Source organism: Struthio camelus, chromosome 4 (genome assembly GCF_040807025.1).
Source record: "Struthio camelus isolate bStrCam1 chromosome 4, bStrCam1.hap1, whole genome shotgun sequence".
NCBI lineage: Eukaryota > Metazoa > Chordata > Aves > Struthioniformes > Struthionidae > Struthio > Struthio camelus.
In genome coordinates this window covers 37,175,079-37,196,879 of record NC_090945.1, presented here as the reverse complement: position 1 = coordinate 37,196,879, position 21,801 = coordinate 37,175,079, and positions in this window count along the sequence as shown.

The following is a 21,801-nucleotide window of genomic DNA, read 5'->3' as shown; positions in this document are numbered from 1 at the left end:
TCTTGTAAGGCACCTATGGAGGTGGTGGTGTAAAATTCAGGCCAGGGCAGAGATGAGGCCTGGGGCTAGGGTTAGGGTTAGGGTTAGGGTTCAGGTTAGGAGGAAGAGAGAGCCCCGAGCGCCAAGTCCAGTGGGGCTGCAAAGGGCAGGCCAAAGGCAGTGCGGGCCTGCCCCAAGGTTGCTGCCAGGACTACTTTGTCTTTGAAGGCACCTGTGGGGCTGGTGGTGTGAAAATCAGGCCAGAGTGGACATGAGTGCTAGGCTTAGGCTTAGGCTTAGGGTTAGGGTTAGGGTTAGGGTTAGGAGAGAGAGAAAGGCTAGAGGCCCAGGTGGAGTGGGGCTGCAGAGGACTTGCCAAAGGCAATGCGGCAAAGCCCCAAGATTGCTCCCAAGACAGCTTTGTCTTGTAAGGCGCCTATGGAGGTGGTGGTGTAAAATTCAGGCCAGGGCGGAGATGAGGCCTGGGGCTAGGGTTAGGGTTAGGGTTAGGGTTCGGGTTAGGAGGAAGAGAGAGCCCCGAGCGCCAAGTCCAGTGGGGCTGCAAAGGGCAGGCCAAAGGCAGTGCGGGCCTGCCCCAAGGTTGCTGCCAGGACTACTTTGTCTTTGAAGGCACCTGTGGGGCTGGTGGTGTGAAAATCAGGCCAGAGTGGACATGAGTGCTAGGCTTAGGCTTAGGCTTAGGGTTAGGGTTAGGGTTAGGAGAGAGAGAAAGGCTAGAGGCCCAGGTGGAGTGGGGCTGCAGAGGACTTGCCAAAGGCAATGCGGCAAAGCCCCAAGATTGCTCCCAAGACAGCTTTGTCTTGTAAGGCACCTATGGAGGTGGTGGTGTAAAATTCAGGCCAGGGCAGAGATGAGGCCTGGGGCTAGGGTTAGGGTTAGGGTTAGGGTTCGTGTTAGGAGGAAGAGAGAGCCCCGAGCGCCAAGTCCAGTGGGGCTGCAAAGGGCAGGCCAAAGGCAGTGCGGGCCTGCCCCAAGGTTGCTGCCAGGACTACTTTGTCTTTGAAGGCACCTGTGGGGCTGGTGGTGTGAAAATCAGGCCAGAGTGGACATGAGTGCTAGGCTTAGGCTTAGGCTTAGGGTTAGGGTTAGGGTTAGGAGAGAGAGAAAGGCTAGAGGCCCAGGTGGAGTGGGGCTGCAGAGGACTTGCCAAAGGCAATGCGGCAAAGCCCCAAGATTGCTCCCAAGACAGCTTTGTCTTGTAAGGCGCCTATGGAGGTGGTGGTGTAAAATTCAGGCCAGGGCAGAGATGAGGCCTGGGGCTAGGGTTAGGGTTAGGGTTAGGGTTCGTGTTAGGAGGAAGAGAGAGCCCCGAGCGCCAAGTCCAGTGGGGCTGCAAAGGGCAGGCCAAAGGCAGTGCGGGCCTGCCCCAAGGTTGCTGCCAGGACTACTTTGTCTTTGAAGGCACCTGTGGGGCTGGTGGTGTGAAAATCAGGCCAGAGTGGACATGAGTGCTAGGCTTAGGCTTAGGGTTAGGGTTAGGAGAGAGAGAAAGGCTAGAGGCCCAGGTGGAGTGGGGCTGCAGAGGACTTGCCAAAGGCAATGCGGCAAAGCCCCAAGATTGCTCCCAAGACAGCTTTGTCTTGTAAGGCGCCTATGGAGGTGGTGGTGTAAAATTCAGGCCAGGGCGAAGATGAGGCCTGGGGCTAGGCTTAGGGTTAGGGTGCGGGTTAGGAGGAAGAGAGAGCCCCGAGCACAAGGTCCAGTGGGGCTGCAAAGGGCAGGCCAAAGGCAGTGCGGGCCTGCCCCAAGGTTGCTGCCAGGACTACTTTGTCTTTGAAGGCACCTGTGGGGCTGGTGGTGTGAAAATCAGGCCAGAGTGGACATGAGTGCTAGGCTTAGGCTTAGGGTTAGGGTTAGGGTTAGGGTTAGGAGAGAGAGAAAGGCTAGAGGCCCAGGTGGAGTGGGGCTGCAGAGGACTTGCCAAAGGCAATGCGGCAAAGCCCCAAGATTGCTCCCAAGACAGCTTTGTCTTGTAAGGCGCCTATGGAGGTGGTGGTGTAAAATTCAGGCCAGGGCAGAGATGAGGCCTGGGGCTAGGGTTAGGGTTCAGGTTAGGGTTAGGGTTAGGAGAGAGAGAAAGGCTAGAGGCCCAGGTGGAGTGGGGCTGCAGAGGACTTGCCAAAGGCAATGCGGCAAAGCCCCAAGATTGCTCCCAAGACAGCTTTGTCTTGTAAGGCGCCTATGGAGGTGGTGGTGTAAAATTCAGGCCAGGGCAGAGATGAGGCCTGGGGCTAGGGTTAGGGTTAGGGTTAGGGTTCGGGTTAGGAGGAAGAGAGATCCCCGAGCGCCAAGTCCCAGTGGGGCTGCAAAGGGCAGGCCAAAGGCAGTGCGGGCCTGCCCCAAGGTTGCTGCCAGGACTACTTTGTCTTTGAAGGCACCTGTGGGGCTGGTGGTGTGAAAATCAGGCCAGAGCGGAGATGAGTGCTAGGCTTAGGCTTAGGCTTAGGGTTAGGGTTAGGGTTAGGAGAGAGAGAAAGGCTAGAGGCCCAGGTGGAGTGGGGCTGCAGAGGACTTGCCAAAGGCAATGCGGCAAAGCCCCAAGATTGCTCCCAAGACAGCTTTGTCTTGTAAGGCGCCTATGGAGGTGGTGGTGTAAAATTCAGGCCAGGGCGGAGATGAGGCCTGGGGCTAGGGTTAGGGTTAGGGTTAGGGTTAGGGTTAGGGTTAGGAGAGAGAGAAAGGCTAGAGGCCCAGGTGGAGTGGGGCTGCAGAGGACTTGCCAAAGGCAATGCGGCAAAGCCCCAAGATTGCTCCCAAGACAGCTTTGTCTTGTAAGGCACCTATGGAGGTGGTGGTGTAAAATTCAGGCCAGGGCAGAGATGAGGCCTGGGGCTAGGGTTAGGGTTAGGGTTAGGGTTCAGGTTAGGAGGAAGAGAGAGCCCCGAGCGCCAAGTCCAGTGGGGCTGCAAAGGGCAGGCCAAAGGCAGTGCGGGCCTGCCCCAAGGTTGCTGCCAGGACTACTTTGTCTTTGAAGGCACCTGTGGGGCTGGTGGTGTGAAAATCAGGCCAGAGCGGAGATGAGTGCTAGGCTTAGGCTTAGGCTTAGGGTTAGGGTTAGGGTTAGGGTTAGGAGAGAGAGAAAGGCTAGAGGCCCAGGTGGAGTGGGGCTGCAGAGGACTTGCCAAAGGCAATGCGGCAAAGCCCCAAGATTGCTCCCAAGACAGCTTTGTCTTGTAAGGCGCCTATGGAGGTGGTGGTGTAAAATTCAGGCCAGGGCAGAGATGAGGCCTGGGGCTAGGGTTAGGGTTAGGGTTAGGGTTCGGGTTAGGAGGAAGAGAGAGCCCCGAGCGCCAAGTCCAGTGGGGCTGCAAAGGGCAGGCCAAAGGCAGTGCGGGCCTGCCCCAAGGTTGCTGCCAGGACTACTTTGTCTTTGAAGGCACCTGTGGGGCTGGTGGTGTGAAAATCAGGCCAGAGTGGACATGAGTGCTAGGCTTAGGCTTAGGCTTAGGCTTAGGGTTAGGGTTAGGAGAGAGAGAAAGGCTAGAGGCCCAGGTGGAGTGGGGCTGCAGAGGACTTGCCAAAGGCAATGCGGCAAAGCCCCAAGATTGCTCCCAAGACAGCTTTGTCTTGTAAGGCGCCTATGGAGGTGGTGGTGTAAAATTCAGGCCAGGGCAGAGATGAGGCCTGGGGCTAGGGTTAGGGTTAGGGTTAGGGTTCAGGTTAGGAGGAAGAGAGAGCCCCGAGCGCCAAGTCCAGTGGGGCTGCAAAGGGCAGGCCAAAGGCAGTGCGGGCCTGCCCCAAGGTTGCTGCCAGGACTACTTTGTCTTTGAAGGCACCTGTGGGGCTGGTGGTGTGAAAATCAGGCCAGAGCGGAGATGAGTGCTAGGCTTAGGCTTAGGCTTAGGCTTAGGAGAGAGAGAAAGGCTAGAGGCCCAGGTGGAGTGGGGCTGCAGAGGACTTGCCAAAGGCAATGCGGCAAAGCCCCAAGATTGCTCCCAAGACAACTTTGTCTTGTAAGGCACCTATGGAGGTGGTGGTGTAAAATTCAGGCCAGGGCAGAGATGAGGCCTGGGGCTAGGGTTAGGGTTAGGGTTAGGGTTCGTGTTAGGAGGAAGAGAGAGCCCCGAGCGCCAAGTCCAGTGGGGCTGCAAAGGGCAGGCCAAAGGCAGTGCGGGCCTGCCCCAAGGTTGCTGCCAGGACTACTTTGTCTTTGAAGGCACCTGTGGGGCTGGTGGTGTGAAAATCAGGCCAGAGTGGACATGAGTGCTAGGCTTAGGCTTAGGCTTAGGGTTAGGGTTAGGGTTAGGAGAGAGAGAAAGGCTAGAGGCCCAGGTGGAGTGGGGCTGCAGAGGACTTGCCAAAGGCAATGCGGCAAAGCCCCAAGATTGCTCCCAAGACAGCTTTGTCTTGTAAGGCGCCTATGGAGGTGGTGGTGTAAAATTCAGGCCAGGGCAGAGATGAGGCCTGGGGCTAGGGTTAGGGTTAGGGTTAGGGTTCGTGTTAGGAGGAAGAGAGAGCCCCGAGCGCCAAGTCCAGTGGGGCTGCAAAGGGCAGGCCAAAGGCAGTGCGGGCCTGCCCCAAGGTTGCTGCCAGGACTACTTTGTCTTTGAAGGCACCTGTGGGGCTGGTGGTGTGAAAATCAGGCCAGAGTGGACATGAGTGCTAGGCTTAGGCTTAGGGTTAGGGTTAGGAGAGAGAGAAAGGCTAGAGGCCCAGGTGGAGTGGGGCTGCAGAGGACTTGCCAAAGGCAATGCGGCAAAGCCCCAAGATTGCTCCCAAGACAGCTTTGTCTTGTAAGGCGCCTATGGAGGTGGTGGTGTAAAATTCAGGCCAGGGCGAAGATGAGGCCTGGGGCTAGGCTTAGGGTTAGGGTGCGGGTTAGGAGGAAGAGAGAGCCCCGAGCACAAGGTCCAGTGGGGCTGCAAAGGGCAGGCCAAAGGCAGTGCGGGCCTGCCCCAAGGTTGCTGCCAGGACTACTTTGTCTTTGAAGGCACCTGTGGGGCTGGTGGTGTGAAAATCAGGCCAGAGTGGACATGAGTGCTAGGCTTAGGCTTAGGGTTAGGGTTAGGGTTAGGGTTAGGAGAGAGAGAAAGGCTAGAGGCCCAGGTGGAGTGGGGCTGCAGAGGACTTGCCAAAGGCAATGCGGCAAAGCCCCAAGATTGCTCCCAAGACAGCTTTGTCTTGTAAGGCGCCTATGGAGGTGGTGGTGTAAAATTCAGGCCAGGGCAGAGATGAGGCCTGGGGCTAGGGTTAGGGTTCAGGTTAGGGTTAGGGTTAGGAGAGAGAGAAAGGCTAGAGGCCCAGGTGGAGTGGGGCTGCAGAGGACTTGCCAAAGGCAATGCGGCAAAGCCCCAAGATTGCTCCCAAGACAGCTTTGTCTTGTAAGGCGCCTATGGAGGTGGTGGTGTAAAATTCAGGCCAGGGCAGAGATGAGGCCTGGGGCTAGGGTTAGGGTTAGGGTTAGGGTTCGGGTTAGGAGGAAGAGAGATCCCCGAGCGCCAAGTCCCAGTGGGGCTGCAAAGGGCAGGCCAAAGGCAGTGCGGGCCTGCCCCAAGGTTGCTGCCAGGACTACTTTGTCTTTGAAGGCACCTGTGGGGCTGGTGGTGTGAAAATCAGGCCAGAGCGGAGATGAGTGCTAGGCTTAGGCTTAGGCTTAGGGTTAGGGTTAGGGTTAGGAGAGAGAGAAAGGCTAGAGGCCCAGGTGGAGTGGGGCTGCAGAGGACTTGCCAAAGGCAATGCGGCAAAGCCCCAAGATTGCTCCCAAGACAGCTTTGTCTTGTAAGGCGCCTATGGAGGTGGTGGTGTAAAATTCAGGCCAGGGCGGAGATGAGGCCTGGGGCTAGGGTTAGGGTTAGGGTTAGGGTTAGGGTTAGGGTTAGGAGAGAGAGAAAGGCTAGAGGCCCAGGTGGAGTGGGGCTGCAGAGGACTTGCCAAAGGCAATGCGGCAAAGCCCCAAGATTGCTCCCAAGACAGCTTTGTCTTGTAAGGCACCTATGGAGGTGGTGGTGTAAAATTCAGGCCAGGGCAGAGATGAGGCCTGGGGCTAGGGTTAGGGTTAGGGTTAGGGTTCAGGTTAGGAGGAAGAGAGAGCCCCGAGCGCCAAGTCCAGTGGGGCTGCAAAGGGCAGGCCAAAGGCAGTGCGGGCCTGCCCCAAGGTTGCTGCCAGGACTACTTTGTCTTTGAAGGCACCTGTGGGGCTGGTGGTGTGAAAATCAGGCCAGAGCGGAGATGAGTGCTAGGCTTAGGCTTAGGCTTAGGGTTAGGGTTAGGGTTAGGGTTAGGAGAGAGAGAAAGGCTAGAGGCCCAGGTGGAGTGGGGCTGCAGAGGACTTGCCAAAGGCAATGCGGCAAAGCCCCAAGATTGCTCCCAAGACAGCTTTGTCTTGTAAGGCGCCTATGGAGGTGGTGGTGTAAAATTCAGGCCAGGGCAGAGATGAGGCCTGGGGCTAGGGTTAGGGTTAGGGTTAGGGTTCGGGTTAGGAGGAAGAGAGAGCCCCGAGCGCCAAGTCCAGTGGGGCTGCAAAGGGCAGGCCAAAGGCAGTGCGGGCCTGCCCCAAGGTTGCTGCCAGGACTACTTTGTCTTTGAAGGCACCTGTGGGGCTGGTGGTGTGAAAATCAGGCCAGAGTGGACATGAGTGCTAGGCTTAGGCTTAGGCTTAGGCTTAGGGTTAGGGTTAGGAGAGAGAGAAAGGCTAGAGGCCCAGGTGGAGTGGGGCTGCAGAGGACTTGCCAAAGGCAATGCGGCAAAGCCCCAAGATTGCTCCCAAGACAGCTTTGTCTTGTAAGGCGCCTATGGAGGTGGTGGTGTAAAATTCAGGCCAGGGCAGAGATGAGGCCTGGGGCTAGGGTTAGGGTTAGGGTTAGGGTTCAGGTTAGGAGGAAGAGAGAGCCCCGAGCGCCAAGTCCAGTGGGGCTGCAAAGGGCAGGCCAAAGGCAGTGCGGGCCTGCCCCAAGGTTGCTGCCAGGACTACTTTGTCTTTGAAGGCACCTGTGGGGCTGGTGGTGTGAAAATCAGGCCAGAGCGGAGATGAGTGCTAGGCTTAGGCTTAGGCTTAGGCTTAGGAGAGAGAGAAAGGCTAGAGGCCCAGGTGGAGTGGGGCTGCAGAGGACTTGCCAAAGGCAATGCGGCAAAGCCCCAAGATTGCTCCCAAGACAACTTTGTCTTGTAAGGCACCTATGGAGGTGGTGGTGTAAAATTCAGGCCAGGGCAGAGATGAGGCCTGGGGCTAGGGTTAGGGTTAGGGTGCGGGTTAGGAGGAAGAGAGAGCCCCGAGCACCAAGTCCAGTGGGGCTGCAAAGGGCAGGCCAAAGGCAGTGCGGGCCTGCCCCAAGGTTGCTGCCAGGACTACTTTGTCTTTGAAGGCACCTGTGGGGCTGGTGGTGTGAAAATCAGGCCAGAGCGGAGATGAGTGCTAGGCTTAGGCTTAGGGTTAGGGTTAGGGTTAGGGTTAGGAGAGAGAGAAAGGCTAGAGGCCCAGGTGGAGTGGGGCTGCAGAGGACTTGCCAAAGGCAATGCGGCAAAGCCCCAAGATTGCTCCCAAGACAACTTTGTCTTGTATGGCACCTATGGAGGTAGTGGTGTAAAATTCAGGCCAGGGCGGAGATGAGGCCTTGGGCTAGGGTTAGAGTTAGGGTTATGGGAAAGATGGAGCCCAGAGCGCCCAGGTGGATTCAGGTGCAGAGGGCAGGCCAAAGGCAATGCGACAAAGCCCCAAGGTGGCTGCCAGTACTGCTTTAGCCCTGAGCCACCTATGTGGCTCGAAGTGGGAAAAGCAGGCCACGGCGGAGATTAGGTCTCGGTCTCATATATATAATTGCTGATTCTCCCTGTTTCTGAGGAACACTATGAACTTCTGCCTTTCCTATTTGTTCTTGAGGCACTGTTTGTATTATGAAAATGCTTCTCATCAAAAAAGATTACCTTCTGGAAGCTTCAGCTACACATGGTGTTGAAAGTGATCCTGACAGGATGAATGGGAATAATATGTCCCATCCTTTGAACATGATTGAGATTACCCTGCACAAATTATATTTCAGTATTGGATAGCTGGATAGGGGATATACACAAGATGTGCAGGGTTATATGTGCACATGATTTGTCATTCCCCTCTTGAACCACTGACTCTACCTGCCTGTTATTTATTTATAGGCAAGCAGCATGCTGACATCTCAATATTTTTTGTTCCGCTCAACAGTTAAGCCTAGAGTCAGAGCAAAAAAAAGCAATGTGTGTAACCATGTATAGCTTGAGAACTGTTTCATTGGATTTCCCAAGAATTTTATTTTAAATTGAATGGTAAGCCACAGGGTTAATCTTACAGGAGTTTTGCGAAGGGGCTGTTACATTTTAGAATCAAAAAAAGATGTGTGATGAATGGACCGGAAAATGACATACTAAATCTTTACATTTTAGTCGAAGACAATGGCACTCTTCCGTTATGCAACATCATATTTTACTTTATGTAATTCTGGACTTTCATTATATTACTAGCATCCAAAATCATTCTTAGTTTATTCCTGTAGGAAACAGAAATGATCATGTATGTATAAACACAAATGTGTGACACAAGTAAAGCTGTGCTATTGTAATTAGAAGAGAGAAAAAAGTGTACAAGTTGCAGTGCCTCCGTTAATGTCAGTAACATGCCAGGGTATTGTGATCATGGGCACATTAGAAATGTCTTAACAGTGATGATTTTCAATGACTCATGCTCCCTGTTAATCTAATTTTAATCAAACAGGAATAAATTGTGAATATTTATAATTGTCCCCTAAAAGTTTTGCCCTAATAACTGTACAGAATGAATAGGAGACTTATGCCAGGAGAAACCTAAGACTGTTGGACTATTTAGGAGTAAATAAGATGGAGATTAAATCTTGCTAATACAAGATATGCTATTTTAAGTTATGAAGGACCATTGCACTCAGGCAAAAATTCACCTCCTAGGGAGAATAGGAAGTGTTTTTTAAGTGTTTTGGCTCACTAAATTAATTTTTAAGTTCTCGAGGGAAAAATCAGGTCTGTAACATTTCAGAAGTCTTGAACAATTAGCAAAAAAAGAATCAAAATGGAAACATTTAAGTAATGTCACTTTTGCCAGTTGTTAACACGCCAGGTGTAATGTTAGCCCATGTGAACCTGTCTAGTTCTAAACAGTTACATTATTCAACAATACATTTTTCAGCAAGAAATGAAAATAGAAGTTCAGCTAGACTCTGAAATCTCTGGTTCAGCCAACATTATGTCAATATTAGTGGGCTTTAGTTGCTAACCATTTGCAAGCTGGAGAATTAATAACTAGATTTAAGTTGCCACCATTCACTAATGAGGCTGGAACGTGACCTGCACACCTAACCAGCCATGAATAAAAAAGAAAAAGCTCAAGGCTCATTTACCACAACTGTCAAACTAATGCATTTCTTTAGTGCTAATCCAGAGAACAACAAGCTCTGGTGCTGCAGCAGTATATCAACATTCAAGCAGTGAGAGTATCAGACTGAAATGAGAGACAATTTATTCCAGAACATCTCCTCAATATTTGTTTTCCTTTCACTATAAACTTCTCTAACATCTTGCCCTGGGACTGGCTGATAAACCCATATTAATCCCCTTGGAAAGTTACAGTTGTTATAATTGTGTGAGATGGGACCAAGGTTTTATCTGCATATTTTACATTCTCCTCTCACAAATTTTTGCATTCCTTTCTCACTCTTAAATCATTGTTTTGCCAATAATAATTGTGTGTGCCACAGCTATCAACAGCAGGAATTTCCATATGTTGCAGCACAGATGAAATGCAAGAGAAAAGAGGAACTAAAACCCACCTCCTTTATATGTACCCCTCCAGTCTGGGCAAAAGGGAGTTTACTGTAAATTTCACAGTGAATTCTTGATCAAACATTGCCTTTTAATTATGTCTTCATATATCTTAAATCAGAATGTCTGACTCACGTTCCTCAACTCCAAAGAAGTCTGAAATTGCAGTCCAGATACAAATTTGGGACATGACCACATCTGTAGATTTTTAGAATGTAAAGGCTGTGTTGCAACCCTGAAGGCATGTTTTACTGCACTGTAAATTCAAACTCACAATTTTGTCCTGAAATCCTCTGCTCATCCACAGATGAAAATCTCTTGAGTTTCACAGAGTATATAACCCAGACTATTTGGCTTGGCCACAAAGGCCTAACTGAAGCTTTTAGTGTGAATATAACTGCTTATCTTGCAGTCAGGATATAAGCTAAGCTATTAAACACTAAGTGGTCTCTTCCAGTGCCTTTTCTCCATTCTGCTCATAGACAGATGTGTTTTTCTAATATTCCTCAAGAAAGAACCACAGAATGGTTCACCTCTCTGTAAGACATTCTACCTGAAGTTGTAGTAATATATCCTGGTGAAGATGCAGTCATTTGTGAATGAGCTGAGCTAGGCTGGCTGGAGGTTCAGGCTTGTGGCTGATCACCCAGTTGATTCTAGAAGATGCAACACCCTAGAGGAAGAAGATGCTGTGTGTGAAGCCACTTGCATACTCCACGCTCTGGACTGTTTTGTGAAATAAAGTTGTCTCTGAGAGGGCTGCTTCAGGACTGAGAGGTTGTTCTAGGCTCCAGCACAGCTCTGAACACCCAAGCTTTGTGAAGGCATCCCAGGAACTTATTCTGACACTCTCTTCCTTATTTTCCAAACCACTGAACTCTTACTGGTCTGGAATTGAATGCTGAAGAGCTCCTTTAAACTGCTTCTGGCTTTTAGACAGTATTGGGAGAAGAGGAGTTCTCATTACATGTAAATGATTTCTTTTCTGTGAAACAGATCCTGAACTGGTGAAGTTAATTTGTGATGAACAGTTAGCAGATTTTGCCCGTAAAGACAATTAGCCAATAGGAACTTCAAGAAATAGCACACATAGCACAACTAAACATGTCTGGAATCCCTTTTGCCCTACCAATTCCCAGATGCCGCTTCATGTTCTTGGAACCACCAGAAAGTCATGTAAACTGGAGCGAGGGCTTCCTCTGAGGAGAGGAGGAGCAGCCCATACCTCCTACCAAGGTGTAAAACCAGGTTTATCCCAGGTTTATCTCTGCCCTTCACGCTTTCCACATTCCCAAAGCTTTGTATTTTGCAGCTTCTTGAAAAATATGGCCTTTCCTTTGAGCTACTTAAGATGAAAAAAGCAGGCCAAAAGCTGTGATGTGGACATGCCGTGGGAGTGAGCTGGTTGGGCAGCAGCGATCTTCTCCTCTGTGTTATCCACTCTCCTTGCCCTTTTTAGGGGGGGTGGGGGACAACAAGAGAGAAGGAGCAAGAAATACTTTTGCTGAAAATCCTCAGAATTGGACACACAAGGACTGATGGAAAGGCTCTAGTGGCAACTGAAGTGCAGAACTCTGGACATAGACAGAAAAAAACTAAAGAGTGTAAGGAGCCTTTGCTGGAGTCTGAGCTATTAAATTTGGGCTGAATGAGCCATTTCTCTTGCAGGAAGGAGTGCAATTTTTTTCTGGGAAGAAGAATAAACAGTATGTGTAGCTACAATCTGAGGAAGGCAGAGGTTTGGAGCCGGCTAGAAGAGTTATGGTATGCATGTACTGGGGAAGAGTAGGAGAGACTATGGTGTCATAGAATGTGACAGAAAAGAAGATGGAAGTCTTAAAAGGTTGAAAATAACACCTTAGGGAAAATATGAGTTGCTTCAATTTTTGTCTGCCTGTTGCATACAGATCTGGCTCAGCAACCGCCTAGAGCAAAGCTTTCCTGCAGGATGTGAATTTTCTGCAAGAAACTGTCCGTGAAACACAGGATCTTGCCAATAGTATCTTGCAAAAATCCTGCTAACCTTCCTTAGCCCAGACCTCATGGGCAGCTCCAGACATTTTGGCAGACATTTGGCTTCCGCTTATGTAACTAAAACAAAGGAAATTTGGTTACTGTTGTGCCATCACATTATAAAGTTTAACTTTGTAATTCTTTTATCACTTTATTTTTTTCTTTTGAATTAAGCAGTCCTGTGATTATGCTTGATGAATATGGAGAAGAATTCTGAACCCAGTAAATGTATGTATGTGTATACAAAGTAATAAGGATGCAAAAAGACCAGAGATGGCCTCCATTGTCAGGCTATATTGCTAACAAAACTCAACATCAAAGGGTTTAGCAGGAGGTCTGTCATTGACAGTAAAAGTACTAGGTTGCTTGGTAGTAGCAATACATGAATAACATGAAACTATTTCAGGTAGTCAGGAAAAAAGAAGTTATGCAACCCTATTTTTCATCTCTCTAAATATTATAGGTATTACCTTGTAATTATGTAGTAATTACCTAGGTACTACCTTACTCAAGAGCTGTCAGCTTAGAAACTACAATTATTTAAGTACATGTAACTGCAGTAACTCCTGAAGCCTAACAAAATACAGTCTTGCAGTCAAGAGTGAGAAATGCTCAAAACCCATAGTTGATGGAAGCCTCTTTAAAGCCAATATGATGAAGACATTTGCAATCATCTATTCTCCTACCGACATTCGGTGATTAGAGTAAAGGAGGTGGTATAAAACTGGAAAAGACAGGACTGATACTATCATGTAGGATTTTTTGCCCTCTTAATTGCTACTGATCTATGCAGGTCCTTCCGCCTTATCAGATTAATTTAAAAATAAATGTCTGAGAAACACTGCTGTGTCTTGCATCATGTTTGGCTGGCTGGCTGGCTTAAAGTGAGTAGGTGTCATCCAGCATTTTGTCAAGGGTCCTAGCCAAGTAGTCAGGGCTATCAAGCTGTTTTTTCTACTCATCAGCTTTTATTAAAAACAAATTGTTTTAAGAAGCTCAGTGTTGCTGAATGTATGACTGAAAGATGATGTCTGTAACAGATCAAAATAATTTTTTTAGAAGTTGGAAACTTGTAATATTCTGTTTGTTATAGTCTACTTTGAATTTTTGAAAAACTTCCACACTAGAAAAATATTTTTCCATGAGCAAACACACATGAATGTACGAGTTCATTAATATTAAACTGTTTGGCTCTGAACTCATGAACAAGCAATTATCATACAATTATTTAATTGCAGAATTCTCCTATTGCTGAATTTTAACATTCCTTTGTGAACACTTCTGTTAAGTGTGAACTGCAGCAGTGTTCAGCACAAGAAAAATATGACGGAGTACCTGACTGCTCACAGGTAGTACAGTGGATCAAAAGAAGGAGACTGCAAATTTTGAATTAAACTGTGAAGATTACCCACATGCATGTTATATACGTATCCAGTGAAAAGCACTTTGCCTGCATTTCATGGCAGCAGAGCAGAAGAAAGCTAAAACCATTAGCAAATCAAATGCAACCAATTTAAGCACTGTGGGAAACCTACAAGTTCACTGCAAGAGACAAATTTCTAACGCCCTGTTTCACCTTTTGAGAATTCTTTAGGACTCTGTTTGCTATCTTTCATAAGTTTTTCCTTGTCAGCTTTTTGCACTGAAGCGCAAACTGCAGCAGAGAAGCTGGACTCTCATCCTGGGGCTAGCATTGTCTGTTCCTAGGTATTACACTCCCATGTGTCCAGTGCGATAACACTTCTTCCATCATGGTGTTTCCAGCCCACTTTATACAACATCAGTACTGTCCACTGATAACTCTGTGCTTATACAGTAAACATTAACACTTCAGGACTCACACAACCTATCAACAACTTGGCCTTGACAGCCTCTCTTTCTAAGAAGCATTCACCTCTGAACCAGCTCGTTCCCTTCCATTTTTCCTCAGATTTTTTTTGACCTGTCTTCCTTTAGTTATGAAGGCAGTAGAGCAGATATATTTATTACCCAGTGACTGATAATTAATAACAGAGATAAATAATGTTGAGGTCTTTATTAAATAACAGGACAGGACGGGAAAGGGCCCTTTTTGTCCATCAAAGTCAGAAAGCAACAAAAATAACCAAAATTATTAGTAAAACTAATTAAAAAACTGACAAATGTAAAAATCTCTCTCTGAAAAGGTTTTGCCCACATGGCAGCCATTTTTTGTTTTGGCAAATTGCACTATACGGTCTGGTCTTTTGAAATTATTGGATTTGTTCCTTAGATGCAGAGATCTTTCTCCTTTTTTGAGGACAGTGTCAAAATCCCTCATTTTGAATAAAGATAATTTCCCATTGTTTCAAGAGGAAAGGTCCTTGTTCAAGGAAATCAATACTCTTTAACTTAATCATCTTCACTTACGACAAAACCATCTGCCTTTAGACTGTCATCATGCTGATGTGATGAGAGCCACAAGCAGTAACAACAATGCAAGGGAAGCCACATTTAGCTGGAGACATTTCAAGAAGCCTGCAGGTTTGTAATATGTCATTTTTCGGCTACGCTAAAGCCCACTGGACCTGCTGAACACAAATGGAGATCAAATTGTCAGATCTTGGCCCTCAACAATGATGTCAGTTTACTACACTGGCCATACTTCCTATGTCAATCACTCTATTGAACAAGATCCTTGTTATTTTTACTTAGAATAAAAATAGTGTTGTTATGTCCAAAGACTACTTTTACCCTTTTGAAAATGGTCTTTTTCATCCTTCACTTTTTTTTTAAGTCCTTTGTCTGCATTCTTTTGTGGTCTGGGACTTCTATATCCTGGCCAAGCACTACTACATTCATTCCAGGCTTCAGCTGCTTCGCAGAACCTGAATAGGCATTGAGGCTACATGGGCAACTTCAATTAAGCAGTTCTTTAGAGCTGCTATTTTTTTGTTGAAAAACTGTATCTTTTTGCAGGGCCAAAACAAAGTGGCAATTCCAAGGATGCAAATCAGAACAAAATATCTAAAAAGTAATAACTGCCAAGGCAACCAACTGTAAGCGTTCAGCAGAGAGTACAAAGACCCATTTACCAGTTGCTTCCTTCTTTTACTCTACCATTGTGAAATTTCAAGTATGTACATTACAGCAAAGATACATATGACAGAGTAAAACCACAATGAGAAATTTCCAGATTCTAACAACTAAATTACAGACTTTCTGAGACATTAAAATGTGTTTTCTTGGGGAAGTGTAGCTATGAAAATATACACAATCTATTTATCCCTGTGCGCACATACACAGAGATACTCACCGCAGTACTAGTGTGCAAGATTTTTTTTGCCTTCAACCTACTTATAAGAAACAAACATATTGTACATCTTATAGGGCTTTATGGCAGCATACACCACATGCTGATCTGTTCCTCTTAACCACCTGAGACTAGAGCTAGTGCTCTCTCTGCCTTTTTTTTTTTTGATTTTTCAAACCTTCTTCTATGTGTATTTCTCCTTTTTATTTTCATTCCTTTTTTATAATTTCTCTTTCTTCTCTGGTTTATTTGCTGAAAATTGAAAGAGGAGCTTTGTTTCTTGACTTCCTAGAGAGAATTTCCTGCATGGCTTTAATTTCTGCTACACTTAAAATGGTTGGGTCCATTCCCCTCCTCCTCTTTGTTTCCTTCTTCCCTTGGATTTCACAATCCAGCTGAACCTTTTTTTGTTCGGATCAGAGCCAAATTGTTATAAATTACTCTGTCTGGCCTAGGCTATTATTAGACCAGGCAGCAACTGTGGCTGTTTTGATTATTTCAACAGCTGGTTTTGTAACTTGTCAAAAGACCTGAAAGCACAGCACTCTCCCCCCTAGAAACTGCCTACCCAGATAAAGGACTGCATGAGTGTGTGTTCTGAGACTGCTACGGTGGATCTGCCGTTGCTGCTCAGGAGCACTCCTTCAGAGCAAATATTTATCTCTTGCAGCCTTGTTAGCAAACAGCTCCTACCTAGACACCTCCATCACTTACGCACCTTTGTCAAGTAGCACACCAGAGTTGTGATACTGCATTTGATAGAGCAATCCTAACGTTGTTGATCACCTGAAAATACCAACAGAAATGAAGAGTGAGGCATGCCTCACAGTCACTTACAGCATGGATGGGTATGTCTGGACAAGCACTCACTAGAGAAAGATTACTTCTCAGAAATGGAGTTCTAGACGTCCCCCCTCCATCTCTACTCCTGTGGAGTCCTTGTGTATTAGTAGGATTTTTCAGCTAAAAGTGAAGAGTATGTGAATATATACTATTCTACACAGTCCTGTTTATTACCCTCTGTATGCTTGTTCTGCAGGCTTTTAAAGCCAAAAACCATCTCTAAGCTTGAATGCTGGTGGGACATGTACACAGGCAGCATGAGTATAGATATGGACAACATATCCTGAAGAACTCTAGCTACTGGAGCAACCTGCTTTAGGAGGCAATGTGCATTACTGCATGGGTTTTGTAATAAAGGTAATGGCAAAGTATGTTTACATCTCATCTTTCAGAAATACAGCTCAGGTATTTTATGCACTGCTGTCTTCCATTTAAATTTTGTTTAGATCCTGGGGATTTTTACTTGTTTCTATTAGTACTGATTTACATTACGTTGGTTATTGCTAATTGAATCTTGTGTCTGTGTACGAATGGTATCATAGCTTGATCTCTTCCTTCCCGGTGAAATCTATCCTCTGTCAATTGCAGGCAGCTCTTGAGCAGCTCCTCTGGTTCTAAACCTGAGTTCCTGTCCCGAGAGCGTTTCCTACTGCCTGAGCTTGGTAAACTGCCAAGCTGTTGGCTCAGAATCATCACATTATATAATTTAGGTATTGCGCTTTCATTTTTGTAAGTAGGACTTTCCTCAGGTCTTTTTAATTGTGCTTCAGTCATATTATAAATACAGTGAATTGGTTTTGGTTTTAATATATTCATTATCCATTTTCCCACGCTGTCCATATTTATGTCACACATCATTTCTGGCCCCCACCTTTTGCCATGCTTTTGTCTGTAGCTTTGAACCCCTACCCTGACGCTGTTGCACAGCTTGCAAAATGGAGTTTTGATGCAATCTCACTGAATTAATCTTATGCTGTGAACGCAAAGCAGCTCTTCATGATGGCCAGTGTTAAATACCCCTGATCATTCCATGTTGTCTGACTTAGTTGGGATTTTGGGGAATGTTTCCTTAATCAACAGCTGGAACTACTCTGTTTAGCACGTTTCTCTTCAGCCTAAGATCTTTCCAAACATATTTTTCCTATTTTATGTGCTTGAAAGCTTCTATGTTAATTTTGTCAGTACCAACAAAAGAAAGTTTAATTCCGTTTTCTGGACTCTTCAAATGTGTATTATAGTCTATCTTATGTTTCTGGTTTTTCCTACCTTTGTAATTTACATGCTAACAAGCTTCCCTTCCTTACCCTAGTAGTAAAACATGTAGTATGAAAAGGAGATATTCATGAAGAAGTGAAAAACGGATGGCCCTGGTCACTCTTTGTGCTTACTGGAGTTTGGGAGCTGAATATAGGTGCTAGATTTTGGCTCCACAGCAAAGCAGAATCACACAATCACAGAATCACAGAATCGTTTAGGTTGGAAGGGACCTCTGGAGATCATCTAGTCCAACCTCCCTGCTCAAGCAGGGTCCTCTAGAGCAGATTGCCCAGGATCACATCCAGACGGGTTTTGAATATCTCCAGCGAAGGAGACTCCACTACCTCTCTGGGCAACCTGTGCCCAGATTTAAAGAGATTTTCCCCACTTGATACTAGCACCTACTCTTTACAAAAACCTTTGCTGCCCTTATACAAATACAACCAGTGCAGGAGAACTATATTACCCTTACTCAGGATGCAGTGGTACGATACAGCCTAAGCAGTCAAAGAGCTGGCAAATGGAGCAGACAGGCAGAGACTTATGGCTGAGGTTGGCAAGACAGGCACCATGTTTTAAATACTGAAGAGGAATCAAGGGCAACAGCAGGATAAAAAGAGCTGCTGTTCACACCACTGCTGTTTTGCAAATCTAGCATGTACTTCACCTCTCCAGCCTGTCCAGGTCCCTCTGAATGGCAGCACAGTCTTCTGGTGTGTTAGCCTCTCCTCCCAGTTCAGTATCATCAGCAAACTTGCTGAGGGTGCGCTCTGTCCCTTCCTCCAGGTCATTGATGAATATATTGAACAAGACTGGACCCAGGACTGACCCCTGGGGGACACCGCTAGCCACAGGCCTCCAACTCGACTCTGCGCCATTCACCACAACCCTCTGAGCTTGGCCATCCAGCCAGTTCTCAATCCACCTCACCGTCTGCTCATCTAGCCCACACTTCCTGAGCTTACCTAGGAGGATGTGATGGGAGACAGTGTCAAAAGCCTTGCTGAAGTCCAGGGAGACAACATCCACTGCTCTGCCCTCATCTACCCAGCCAGTCATTCCATCACAGAAGGCTATCAGATTGGTCAAGCATGATCTCCCTTTGGTGAATCCATGCTGACTACTCCTGATCACCTTCTTGTCCTCCACATGCTTAGAGATGGCCTCCAGGAGGAGCTGTTCCATCACCTTTCCAGGGATGGAGGGGAGGCTGACAGGCCTGTAGTTCCCTGGCTCCTCCTTCTTGCCCTTTTGGAAGACTGGGGTGACATTGGCTTTCTTCCCGTCCTCAGGCACCTCTCCTGATCTCCAGGACCTTTCCAAGATGACGGAGAGTGGCCTAGCAATAACATCTGCCAGCTCTCTCAGCACTCGCGGATGCATCCCGTCAGGGCCCATGGATTTATGGATGTCAAGTCTGGACAAATGATCTCTAACCCGATCCTCCTCAACCAAGGGAGAGTCTTCCTTTCTCCAGCCTTGGAGTCTTCCTTTCTCTTGTCCCCAGGGTCTGGAATTCCTGAGGACTGGCCTTAGCAGTGAAGACTGAAGCAAAGGCAGCATTCAATAACTCTGCCTTCTCTATATCCTTTGTTACCAGGGCACCTGCCCCATTCAGCAGCGGGTCCACATTTTCCCTAGTCTTCTTTTTGCTATTGATGTATTTGAAGAACCCCTTCTTGTTGTCCTTGACATCTCTTGCCAGATTTAATTCCAAATGGGCCTTAGCCTTCCTTGTCGCATCCCTGCACATTCTGACAACGTCCCTGTATTCCTCCCAAGTGGCCGGTCCCCTTTTCCACATTCTGTGTACTTCCTTCTTCTGTTGGAGTTTTGCCAGGAGTTCCTTGCTCATCCATGCAGGTCTCCTGCCCACTTTGCTCGACTTCTTCCTCAGAGGGATGCACCGATCTTGAGCCTGGAGGAGGTGATGCTTGAGTATTAACCAGCTTTCTTGGACCCCTCTTCCTTCTAGGGCCCTACCCCATGAGATTCCCCTAAGTAGGTCCCTGAAGAGGCCAAAGTCAGCTCTCCTGAAGTCCAGGGTTGCAATCCTACTCATTGCCCTGCTTCCTCCTCGTAGGATCCTGAACACCGCCATCTCATGGTCACTGCAGCCAAGGCTGCCCCCAACCTTCACCTCTCCAACTAGACCTTCTTTGTTCGTTAGTACAAGGTCTAGCAATGCACCTCTCCCCGTTGGCGTCTCCACCACCTGGGTCAAGAAATTATCATCAATGCTTTGCAGGAACCTCCTCGACTGTTTGTGCCTAGCTGTGCTGTCTTCCCAGCAGATGTCAGGGTGGTTGAAGTTTCCCATGAGAACTAGGGCCTGTGATCGTGAGGCTACTTCCAGCTGTCTGTAGAAGGCCTCATCGATGACTTCTTCCTGATCAGGTGGCCTGTAGTAAACCCCCACAACAGTGTCACCCATGTTAGCCTGCCCTTTAATCCTTACCCATAGGCTCTCAACTTGCTCTTCATCCACCCCGAGGCAGAGCTCCATACATTCTACTTGCTCCCTCACATAAAGGGCAACTCCACCACCTCACCTTCCTGGCCTGTCTTTCCTAAAAAGCACATAGCCATCCATGACAGCATCCCAGTCATGTGAGCTATCCCACCATGTCTCTGTAACCGCAATGAGATCATGGCCCTGCGACCGCACACAGATCTCTAACTCTTCCTGTTTATTCCCCATGCTGCGTGCATTGGTATACAGGCATTTCAGAGAGCCAGTCAAGCATGCAAGCTTCCCAGGAGAGGTGCAAGAGGATCCTCCATAGCCATGTTCGATGCTGTCTCCCCTGGCTGTATGCACCTGCTGGAGGCATCCTGACTCGAGCGGTGTTTTACTGACTCCCCTGCCACTATACCACTCCCCTTCCCCCATCTTTCCTAGTTTAAAGCCCTCCTTACCAGGCTGGCCAATCTGTTGGCAAAGACACGCGTGCCTCGCTTGGTAAGGTGGATCCCATCGCTCTCCATCAGCTGTTGATCTTCAAACAGGGTCCCATGGTCATAGAAACCAAAGCCCTGTTGCCAACACCAGCGGCACAGCCAGTTGTTAACTTGGAAAACTCATCTACTCCTCCTCCCATCCTTTCCCCTCACAGGCAAGATTGAGGAGAAAAGGACCTGGGCTCCCAGACCCTTAACCACCATTCCCAGAGCTCTGAAGTCCCATTTGATGGTTTCCAATTTGCCTTTCGTGTCGTTAGCGCCCACATGGAAGATCAGCAGAGGGTAGTAGTCCGATGCATGGACAAGCCTTGGCCGTCTTTCCACGACATCTCTTATTTGAGCCCCTGGCAGGCAGCAAACCTCTCTGGACAAGAGGTCAGGTCGGCAGATAGGTGCCTCTGTCCCCTGCAGCAGGGAGTCACCCACAACAATCACTCGCCGCTTTTTCCGGGTGTTCCCGCAGGGCACAGGGTCTGCCAGGCCAGTTGCCTCCCTTGGAGTCATGCCCAGCTCCTCCTCAGCTTGGAGGGCGCTAAACTTGTTCTTCAAGAGTAAGTCTTGAGGAGGAGCAAGAGCCTTTCTCCTTCCACGAGAGGTCACCAGCTTCCAGCCCTCTTCAACAGTGTTACGATGCACCTTTACACACGGTGCTGAGCCCTCCGACAACTCCACTGCAGTGGGGGGTGGGGACTCCTGGAGCTGCACAGTCTCTGAGAATACCCTGTCAATCTCCTGCTCATCCTCTCAGATGCTACGCAGCCTACTAACTTCCTCCCGTAACTCCTTTATCTGGTGATGCAACTGGTCAACCACAGCACACCTCATGCAGGAGAGCTGACTGTCAGCCCAAGCCTCACGGAGAGGCCCCAGGCACTCCCTGCAGCCTGACACCTGCAGAGCTGCATCTGCTGTCTGAGGGTCTGTCTGGGTTGAAGCCTCAGACACAGCCGATGCAGCACCTCCAGCAGCCACTGGGGAACGTGCTCTGCGGCATGTCATGACCATGCCCCGGGGAAGGACACACCACTGTACAAAATGGAGAGGTGCCTTCTTTGCCTTCTGGCGCCCTTCTGCGCGAACTGCTGCGCAAACTGCTGCGTCTGTTCGCTGCCTCTGTTGGCTGCAAAGCACTCGAATACGAACAGCACGTGCAGTTTGGACATTCTCTTTTGCCTCTAGCGCACGCACTTACCAGCAATTTCTCTCTCTTCTGGTGTTTTCTGTTGTTCCTCATGCTCTCCTTGATAGGACCGATTTTTTGTGCTTTTTGTTGCAGGGGAGGCCTTGCAGCACAGCCTGTGGAGCGTCTGTTGCAGCGCTGTACTGCTGAGGAATGCCGGATGCAGTCCAGATCCACCACAAGGCTCACTGATTGTGCACTGAATGTGGTGAGGTGCGATCCTTTGATTAGCATGCAATCCATCCAGGCAGAGGTCGTCTAGAAACATAGGGCATTCAAGAGTACAGATCTGTAGTGGCACACTGACTAGTCTGTAATATATTGTTACTGGGCATGCAGTTTTAAGTTGGGCCTTATATCTTTCTGAGGTATAATTAACATACCACTTGAGCAGAAGACTTTTCAGGGAGAAAAACCTTCTGTCAAAGAACAATGATTGCAAAGTCAAGCGCTGAAACACTAAGAAATGCATAGACACCCATTTGTGTTCATATATTACGATAAATTTTTCAGTTTC